Source organism: Bison bison, unplaced genomic scaffold, assembly GCF_000754665.1.
Source record: "Bison bison bison isolate TAMUID 2011002044 unplaced genomic scaffold, Bison_UMD1.0 scf7180017864316, whole genome shotgun sequence".
In the NCBI taxonomy this organism is placed as follows: domain Eukaryota; kingdom Metazoa; phylum Chordata; class Mammalia; order Artiodactyla; family Bovidae; genus Bison; species Bison bison.
Window position 1 is genome coordinate 1 of NW_011494888.1, and position 11,139 is coordinate 11,139.

An 11,139-nucleotide genomic window follows, 5' to 3' on the forward strand; every position below is an offset into this window, starting at 1 on the left:
GGCAGGTCAGGTGGTCTGGTATTCCATCTCTTTCAGAATTTTCCACAGTTTATTGTGATCCACACAGTCAAAGGCTTTGGCATAGTCAATAAAGCAGAAATAGATGTTTTGCTGGAACTCTCTTGTTTTTTCCATGATCCAGTGGATATTGGAAATTTGATCTCTGATTCCTCTGGCTTTTCTAAAACCAGCTTGAACATCTGTAAGTTCACGGTTCACATATTGTTGAAGCCTGGCTTGGAGAATTTTGAGCATTACTTTACTAGCGTGTGAGATGAGTGCAATTGTGTGGTAGTTTGAGCATTCTTTGGCATTGCCTTTCTTTGGAATTGGAATGAAAACTGAACTTTTCCCATCCTGTGACAACTGCTGAGTTTTCCAAATTTGCTGGCATATCGAGTGCAGCACTTTCACAGCATCATCTTTCAGGATTTGAAACAGCTTAACTAGAATTCCATCACCTCCACTAGCTTTGCTCGTAGTGATGCTTTCTATGGCCCACTTGACTTCACATTCCAGGATGTCTGGCTCTAGGTGAGTGATCACACTATTGTGATTACCTGGGTCATGAAGATCTTTTGTGCACAGTTCTTCTGTGTATTCTTGTCACCTCTTCTTAATACATGTTTATTAGATGTACAAAACAGTATGTTTATTTACTACCTTCAGTGAATATTGTAAAAACTGAGAAAAAGGCAGCAATATTATTTGCTAAGTTTCCCAAAATGGAGTGTTTACTTTGTACCAGTCTGCATATATTAATCCAATTTGATCCCCCTGCTACCCCTTTAAGAGTTTCTACCTGAGCCAACATATGAAGAACTATGGTTCAAAGATGTAAAATGTCTTGCCCAAGAGGATATATTTTGGAAAGTGGTGAAAACAGCATATAAACCTGAAGTATTTGATTATTCCTCAGCTTAACCCCAACCCCCCTGTCTAATTTTCATAACATGACAAGGCTCAATATTCACCCCCTGGAGCAATTAAGGACTGTCCCAAGAGTTCAGATCATTCTGTTCCTTTTCTGTTTTGAAAGCACAGTACACACACACACACAGAGACACACACACAGAAAATGCTACTATGCACTGCTTGCTTGTTTCATGACTAGATATTGTATCTCTCCAATTCACTACTGAGAAAATTAAGAATGGGCACAATGCAATATGCTTTTTTCTATATCCCTCTAACTCTACTGAAGGAAACAGTAACTCTATAAAGTAGTTCTGTAGTTAACTGAAATAGTTAAGAATCGTTTCCACTCTGCTTCTTAACTTTTGGTCTTCAGAATAACTATTACCTCTCAAGACCAAGACTTAAACAACAAAAGCAGTTCTCAGACTCTGACTTGTAATTAATGTAGAAAAAAATGCTTATATGTGAAAGTGAAAGTGTTAGTCACTCAGTCGTGTCTGACACTTTGTGAACCTATGGACTGTAGCCCACCAGGCTCCTCTGTCCATGGGGATTCTTCAGGCAAGAATACTGGAGTGGGTTGCCATTTCCTTCTCCAGGGGATCTTCCCAACCCAGAGATTGAACCTGGATCTCCTGCATTGCAGGCAGATTCCTTACCATCTGACGCACAAGGCAAGCCAGGCATGGACTTTGTTATAGTAAATGATGCTGCTGCTACTGGTAAGTCGCTTTAGTCGTGTCCCACTCTGTGCAACCCCATAGACGACAGCCCACCAGGCTCCCCCATCCCTGGGATTCTCCAGGCAAGAACACTGGAGTGGGTTGCCATCTCCTTCCCCAATGCATGAAAATGAAAAGTGAAAGTGAAGTCACTCAGTTGTGTCTGACTCTTAGCAACCCCATGGACTACAGCCTACCAGGCTCCTCTGTCTATGGGATTTTCCAGGCAAGAGTACTGGAGTGGGGTGCCATTGTCTTCTCTGATAGCAAATGATAGTGGTCACTATAAACAAACATTGCTCTCTGTTTTTTTCCCTCTTTTATTAAAAACTTCAATTTTAGAATAATGTTCGATGCAATATACCAAAAAATTAGTTGTTTGTTTGTTTTGCAATAAACAATTGCATGTAAAATAAAATTAACAATTTTTCCTTAAATACTGGACCAAAAATTATGGGAAAATTTTTTCTATTATTTTCTAGATCCTGTTTATGTGTTTCTTCAAAAGATCTCCCTGCCAGATTTAACAATCCATGGCAAGTCCTGTACCATAGTCATTGCTCTGTTGTGCTGTCTTGACATTGCCTTGCAAAGAGAAATCATCTGTAAATATTTATCAAGCAAACACTATTTATCTTATTAAAGGCAATGATTGCTTACAAATGCTCATACTATGTATAAAAAAAATCTATATTCATTAACCCTTATTACATGCTGTTCAAGATACTGAGCACCTGATTTAGAGAAAACTGACAGAGGAGGACCCATGACTGGTTAAATGTCCTAAAGTGCTACGTGCTGTAACTAGCACTTGTTACCAAAAGGTAACAAGACAATATGGAAATTCTGATATTTCTCCACAAATTAAGTTCAAATGGATTCTCTTACTGGGAAGATCTATCACAGTTAAGGAAAAAGAAAAAGAAATTCACTCAAACTTCAGTGGTAGCCCTGACAATTTGTTCATTTTATTGTATTAAAAAAGATCAAAATGATCAATAATAAAATCTCTTGACTCTGGCTTTCTAGACTTCAATGGAATGAAGTAACATTCCATGAGGATTTCAGAACTTGAACTGAATTTGAAATGGATCTTCTCTACCATCACTGAGACACACCATTCCCTACAACATAGAGATGATAGCCACCACCATGGCCTCTGACAGGCACAACTTCCTTGCTAACATCAATGGATAATGATAAATTGCACTATTTATGATCTGTGCAACTTTCACATTGCTTTGCATGGCGAGTGTGCTCAGTCATGTACAACATTTAGCAATCCCATGGATTGTAGCCCACCAGGTCCTCTATCCATTGGATTCTCCAGGAAAGAATACTAGAGTGGGTTGCCATGCCCCCTTCTCCAGGGGATCTTCCAAACCCAGGACTCAAACCTATGTCTCCTATCTCTCTCGCATTCAAAGGCGGATTCTTACTACTGAGCCACCTGGGCAACTCTCACAGGCTAAATATTTATGGTGATTTTCATACTTGCCAAAGATGATGTAAGTACTTCTAGAGACAAATGCACTTGTCCTTCTCTCCATACTTTCCTAGAATTAAATTAATAACATTTAAATAAACTCAGCTGATGAATTTTTTTTTTTTAGATTCAAAGCAGTGGAAAAAGCAAGAAGTTATAAAAGTAAAAAACTGTAGAAAATGAAACAGTTGGGTGGATTTATTTTTTCTTCACAAGTGAGACCATGTGTGTGAATTCATGTACGTGTGTATGCGTGTTGCTAAATAAGTATGTGAAATGAATACATTTAATTGGAGAATACTGCCAATTCAGTCCACATTTTTTCCCCACTAGACTGGAAGTAGAAAAGTAGAGGAAAACTGATGGGATTTACCTTAAACCCTAAAAATACCCTTCTCTGTTCACCCTCTTTTCAGCCACCATGTTAGAGTTTGGTAGTAACAGACATCAGCATATTAGGGGATGCTGAGGGTCATTGCGGCTTGACACTTCTGGGGACCCGTCCCTTCCTTTCAACTTTAAATAAACCCAGTATAGATATTTTTGTGCTTGGATACATACATACTCTCAGCAGCATGAATGTTTTTCATTTGTTCTTTTTGGCCACCTATTCAAACTTCCGGCTTCCTGGGTGGCTCAATGGTAAAGAAGCAGCCTGACAATGCAGGAGACGCGAGTTCAATCCCAGGATGGCAAAGATCCCCTGGAAAAGGGAATGGCAGCCCACTCCAGTATTCTTGCGTGTAGAATTTCATGGACAGTGGAACCTGGAAGGCTGCAGTCCATGGGGTCACAAAGAATCAGACACGATTTAGCGATTAAACAACAATGACCACAATTCAAGCATCCCCACTATATTTTGAGTTAATTTAGGATCAACTAGCTCTGTGGGGTCACAGACTGACGTCCTAAGAGAGCAAGTACTTAATTTATGAGAGTCTGGATTCACTTTTCTGATGGTCTCCAGAACCTTCTATTTTTTTGCACATCTGCAATGTTGACTCTGTAATAGCACTTTAGTAAACACATATGTAAACGTGAAAGAAAGAGAAGAATAACATGCTCACGCCTGATGCTTTTAAGAGCCAAAAGTCCTGCCTCATCCTTCCAAGCATGCCAAGCAAATGTGAAGGAGAGGCTGGACCAAATACATCCTGACCTGGGGTGACAGGACATTCACACCATCTTCCCCTATTGTTAAGTCTGATCTCCCTCCTTCAGGTCATCCTGGAGGTCCCTGCGCTGGCTATCATTTGTATAAAGTGTTCCAAGGGAGATGTTGTTACAAACTTCTCTACAAGTTGTCATGGCAACTCCTGACAAAACTTCCACACACAGATTTCAATTATCTTCTCGAAAACACTAAACCATCAAACTTTCTCACCCTTCTCCCTCTGTATTTCACCCTTGATTTGGTTTCTTATATAGAAAGAATAAAATGTATAGGAGGCTAATTGATTCAGCACAGCTTGTTCAAAAATAAACACACATAGAGAGAGAAGAAGAAGAAGAAAAAAAAAATTATTTCTCTTTCTTTTTTCTTTTAACCAGATTGTGAACAGGAGATTCTGTTCAACATTGTTGCCTAGGGGGCAAGTTGGAGAACTAATCATCTCCAGATCACAGTCAATAATTAAAGCACTTGTTACAGGACTCTGTGAGGTGCAATACTGGAGCAAGTCAGGATGGATATTTCCATAAATTCAAGAAAAGGTCCTTCTGCATGCTGATTTAAAATCTACTTCTTAGCTAATTGAGAACATTATGGCTCAAATGAATGCATCACTTCACACCTAGTGTGTTGATCATATACTGAGGGCAGGAGGAGTGAAAACTTTACTTTCTTATTTCTTTACTTTTCTTTTCTTTTTAGCTTTTCCAATATCTAAGATGTTTGCTGGAGAAGAAACATAGACATTCTTCAAGCTTTATGGTCAGGGTGACAGACAGAAGCATGAGTACGTCTGCATACACTCAGTTCCAGATATCTAATATCTTCAAATCACAAGATAAGTTTAAAACACCACAGAAAAAAGTTCTTGCCAATAAGATGAATCCCCCCATCCCAACAAGTGTGGTGCTGATTAATATTAGTAAAGTTGGACAAAGATGCTGAGAAATTTCAGGAAAGACACACACACACACACACACACACATATATATATATATAAAGCCTCACATCTGTGGAGTACAATTTACTTGTGCATTTGATTAAAACCAAAATGTTACCTCACAATAGTTTCAACAGCCAAGATGTGATCTTAGGACTTTATGTACCTTGTTATAGCAAAAGTTTGATTAGCCCTGTTTTATACACAGAAATTCTGAAGTACTAAGAAAGAGGAAGGTTCTATAAATTAAATGACTTAGATAGCATATCGAAGAGCAGAGACATTACTTTGCCAACAAAGGTCCATCTAGTCAAGGGTATGGTTTTTCCAATGGTCATGTATGGATGTGAGAGTTGGACTGTGAAGAAAGCTGCTGCTGCTGCTAAGTTGCTTCAGTCATGTCCGACTCTGTGCGACCCCAGACGGCAGCCCACTAGGCTCACCCGTCCCTGGGATTCTCCAGGCAAGAACACTGGAGTGGGTTGCCATTTCCTTCTCCAATGCATGAAAGTGAAAAGTGAAAATGAAGTCGCTCAGTTGTGTCTGACTCCTAGTGACCCCATGGACTGCAGCCAACCAGGCTCCTCCATCCATAGGATTTTCCAGGCAAGAGTACTGGGAGTGGGTTGCCATTGCCTTCTCTGGAAGAAAGCTGAGTGCCGAAGAATTGATGCTTTTGAACTGTGGTGTTGGAGAAGACTCTTGAGAGTCCCTTGGACTGCAAGGAGATCCAACCAGTCCATTCTGAAGGAGATCAGTCCTGGGATTTCTTTGAAACGAATGATGCTACAGCTGAAACTCCAGTACTTTGACCACCTCATGTGAAGAGTTGACTCATTAGAAAAAACTCTGATGCTGGGAGGGATTGGGGGCAGGAGGAGAAGGGGACGACAGAGGAAGAGATGGCTGGATGGCATCACTGACTCGATGGATATGAGTCTGAGTGAACTCCGGGAGTTGATGATGGACAGGGAGGCCTGGTGTGCTGGGATTCATGGGGTCTCAAAGAGTCAGACATGACTGAGCGACTGAACTGAACTGAACTGAAGTGTTCAGTGTTGTTTTTGGTGTACTTCATGGGAAAAAATCCAGGTCAAACGTATGCTTCTAATATCATTCTGAACAATTCTGAAAATATGTGATTTAAAGTTCTGAGATTTTGATCTTTGTTTTAATCATTATTTCAAAAATTGCAAAACCTTCATATTCTGAATATTCTTGAATTATTTTTCACTTGTACTGAGTATTGAGTTGCATCTCAACTTAGTTGTTGAACTACTTTATAGCTGCTTTTAAAATATTAATCTATTGTATTTAAGGAAAGAAAGTATTTGGGGGCCCTTTTTATCTATACTTGCATAAATAATTAAAAAGAAAGGTATAATAATGCTAGATGCAGTAGTTTTGCTCTAAAATATTGCTTTGCTCTAATTAACATCCTAAGGAACAGCTTAATTAAGATCTAAATATATAACCTTAATTCAAATGCAACTGAAACCAGAGAAGAGTAGCAATACAAAATCAAAAAGAAAGAAATTAAGAATTACTGTACAATAACCATAGAGTAATCACTTCAGCTGAATATAAAATTCATTACCAATAAATTATTTTAAAGTAAATGTATATATTTCTAAACCATGTATAAGTCATCTTAATAAAAATTAAAAAGCAACAAATAGAACTCAACTAAAAATAACATAATTATCATTGATAATTTAACAACATAAGCAGGAAGTATAAAATATTTTATAAAATCCTGATTTTTATACAATTTTCATAAAATCTTAAAATTCTTAAAAGATTAATGTTTATTTCTGTAACTTGATTCCATTTTGCAGAGCCCAAACAATAAAATTAGCCTTTTAAGTCTTCCATTATTATAACTACTTTTTTTGGTCCTCATTAGTTAAGTGGGTGGTAAACCTTTTAGGTGAACAATTTAGGGACTTTTTTTCATATATTTTCTGCATCATAGATGGGGCAAATATTTAAATATTATAAGAATTATTATAAATATTACTTTAAATCATAAATTACTGTAAATACAAATGATTAACTTGTAACAGTATGGAAGACTTGAGAAAATATATGTAAAATACTAAACATCTTGACAATGCACAGTTTCTATCAATGCTTTCTCATTTACCTCCCTTTATTTTATCTCAGAACATACCAATGCCATTCATACTGAGTGGTAGACAGCAAACTATTGGTGATGTGCTCTGATAAAATACAAGTGAGGAGGATCATCTTCACTTTAAAAGTATCATCCATTCCATGATTTTGTATTTCTAGAAATTATTTTCCTGCAAGCCACTATAAATGAAACTGTTTAAAATGTGAAGGTTTCCCACTGCTGGACTGCCCTTTTCCACAGAACGGCTGGAAAACCAGACTCTCCTTCCAGCATGTGACTTGGTCTCAATCCCTTCAGTGCTAACCAGGGCCAATGAGCTGCTCATTATCCTTACCTGGAGCATTTCACAACTAAGTGATAACTAAAGTAACAGATGGGTCTTGAAGAATAGGTAGTGATTGACCATTAAAATGCCTTTGTAAAGGAAATTACTAAATCACTAAATTTAAATAGCACAAGTCAAGTTATATACTTTAACTGAAAACTTATGTATTTAGTTGACTTACTTTGAAATGTGGATACCTTAGTCAAATATTATATCACAATATTAAACATGCTTAATTCATCATTACAAGTCAATTTTTATTTGGTCAAGTATATATATATATATATACATACATAATGTGCATATAAATAAATTTTTACATATGGCTTATCTCTTACTTATCAATGCTTGTATAATGATGTCAATATACCCTAATTTTCTTTACAATTAGATTTAATAATAGAATAAAACCAATGAAGGCTTATCTTTTATTGCTTTACAATGAATTCTATCTTTCAGTAAGTGATAGTTTCTACATTTCAACTTAATTTTGTATCTGTGAGAAAGCATCAGTTTTGAAATCATTAGCTTTTTTAGGTTAAAACATACTGAAGTATGCAACTGGCATTCATTTCATGGCACAAACTGCCTTTTGTTTATTCTTGGTTTTAAAACTGCCCAGCTGGAATGCCACAGGATCCCCTTCAATCTTGGTTATTTATTCCACACAGTATGAAACTTTGAGAAACAGTCCCTTCTCTTGCTGCTCCATGCCTTTCATATCCACTAATTTTTTACCTGATATTAAACATCATTTGCACCACCAAAGAAACAGGAATAAGAAAACCGTTATAGAGATGATAATAACAAGCAAAGAGAGTTGGTTTGCCACACTTTATTTTTTTTATGCCATTGAACAAATAGAATTCTCATTAAGGGTCAAAATCAATGGAGCTGGTGGGAAAGTTGTAAATACTTCATTAATAAGATTAATTAGAGCTTTATGTTGGCTATTCCAGCAAATGATTCAGATGGCTATTGTTAACCGAATGCAAGGAAAAATCATTTTGTTATCATTTTATCAATATTGGAATGGAGATTTTAATAAAAGTAGCTAATTTTAATAATTAACTACCAATATTAATAACATTCAGCTTCTCTTAAGGGTTGGAGAAATAAATGATCTATATAGGAAAAAAAGTTTCACATTGAAAGTATCAACCTTTTTTTATTGGAATGACAAAACAGAATATACTTCAAATCAAAGTCATTCACCTATTATAAAGGATGACAGTGATCAACAACGGAATGAAAATATCAACATTTTCCCTCAAAATTCCAATCCACCAAAATTCATAAACAACTAGTAATCCTTAACATTTAAGAGACTGGTAACGCTTTACTTGTCATAATGAAAAAGCAGATTACTTCCATATACTTTACAACTAACCACCCACTGTGTAAAAGGAAATTCCACTTCGTTAAGTATAAGAGCAGATATTTTAATTGTCAGTAATAAATACTGTCATCCACAAATGGGCAATTTAAGCACCTTCTGTTTGTGGAAAGTACATAGTGTACATGGGTGATGACCCATGAAATTAAGATTATTCCCACTCCAAGGTGATGCACAGGACTAACTGAAGGAGTGTTATATCCACATCATGAAAAAGGCCGCATTCTATTGTTAAAAGTTTAATGGCAGAAGCTAGTTTATTCGTAAGTAAAGAATTTAACTATATTGAATTTCACCAGTGTTCTGGAGAGGATATTTTGCTTTACCGTTAAGAAAGATAGTTCTTTTGGTCCATGTTAAGGTATGACCCATGCACCCACTAGTAGACTGAATATTAAGTAAAACATAAATGTGGTAGGGGGGTGTGTGTGGGGGGGGGTATACACGTTTAACTCCACTTATATGGCGTTTCGGACATGAAGGAGAGCTTTTAGCAACAAACTGTTACTACCAGACTGTGAAACCGAACGACCTCCTTAGTAACTGCCTGAAGACCCCACACAGTACCTTAGCAACAGGGCAGGAGACACAGAGACTTTACCTTTCTGCATGGCAAAAAAAAAAAAAAGTGTTGCTAAGCAAAAATATAGAAAACTGTAACTTGGTTTTTGAGAACCACTTCACAAGTTTCACGATTTAATCGGCCCAATTCACTTTAATATAGACACACAAACTCCAGGAGAAGCAAACACAAATCTCTGAAACTAAACCTGTACTATATATACATCTCCTTTCACGAATAAGCAGTTACCTCTCATGTAACCTCTAGATCAATGGAGAGGAGCTGTTTCTTCCTTTTGACCTCTCATCCTGCTTTTTCACTTTATTTTGCATTTCACCCATGTCATTGGTCGCGCTCTTAAAAAGACTACTTGCTTAAACCCCAAAGTCTCTAGAGGTTTGTAATCAAAGCTCTGCAAAGACCTGGGAGCTGATGGAAACTCGGCACACCTGCCTGCGGTGGCCGGCTCCAGACTCCTGCCCCTCCGGGATTCTTCTCCGCGCAGCACTTACCTGCGGCTCCCCGGGCTCAGGGGATTTCACCAGGTGCTTCTCCTTGTATAGAGACCAGAGACCGATATTGGGCAGGAAAATTAAAGCCACCATGAATAACAAAGTCATCTGCAGAAATCTCTTCTGTTTCCTCTTCATCGCAAATGGTAACAGAGAAGAAAAGTTACAGGAGATGGTTCCCTGCCCGACTCTCGTTTGAATCCAAAGCACCAGAAACTGAGGAGAAGCTAAAAACTTTTTGCTGCGTGCTCAGCACCAAGATGCACGATTGAAGGGGAGTTAGGCATCGGCAGAAGCAACGCAAAGTTAGTTTCCCCCCAGAAAACTATGACGAAGGCATTAGCTATTGGCTCAGAAGTCAATGACTCCAAGGAGGAAATCATTAAGTCTATCGACCTCCAGTAAAAAGCCACGGAGTAAATATGATCCTTCCAAAGACTAATCGTAAGTTATGAAAAAGTCAATAGCATGCTGGATACTTAAGAAAACGGGAGGTTTGGGGTTTCCCCCTCGGCGTGGGAGGGCTGGGCTGCGCAGGAGAGGGCTGGCAGGAGGTCTGCGTGGGAAGCGGCTCGGCCCTAGCAAGTGGCAGGAAGAAAAGTGCTCGCTCTCTACCCCAGCACATCACCTTTCTCGTCTTCCCAGGACGTCTCCTCCTGCGCTCGCCCTGGGAGAAGCCACCTAAACTCCAGTTCAAGTCCCTCGGTGGCCAGCGCGCCGGCGGGCTCCCGGCGGTCCGGGAGACACGGTGTCCCGGGCAGAAGTGCTATTTGGAGAGAAGTCCGAGAACTCCCGGGCGCTCACGCACCGCGCCGACCCTCGTCGGCGGGCAGCGGCTTGGCGACCCAGGTGCCCGGGGGCAGGAGGCTCCGGAGGTCGGCGGAGGCGCCGCGCCGTCTGTGCTCGCGCGGCGCCCGGGCTGCGGTCCTCCGCCAAGTGCGGGCCCTGCCCATCAATCGCTCCTCTTCCT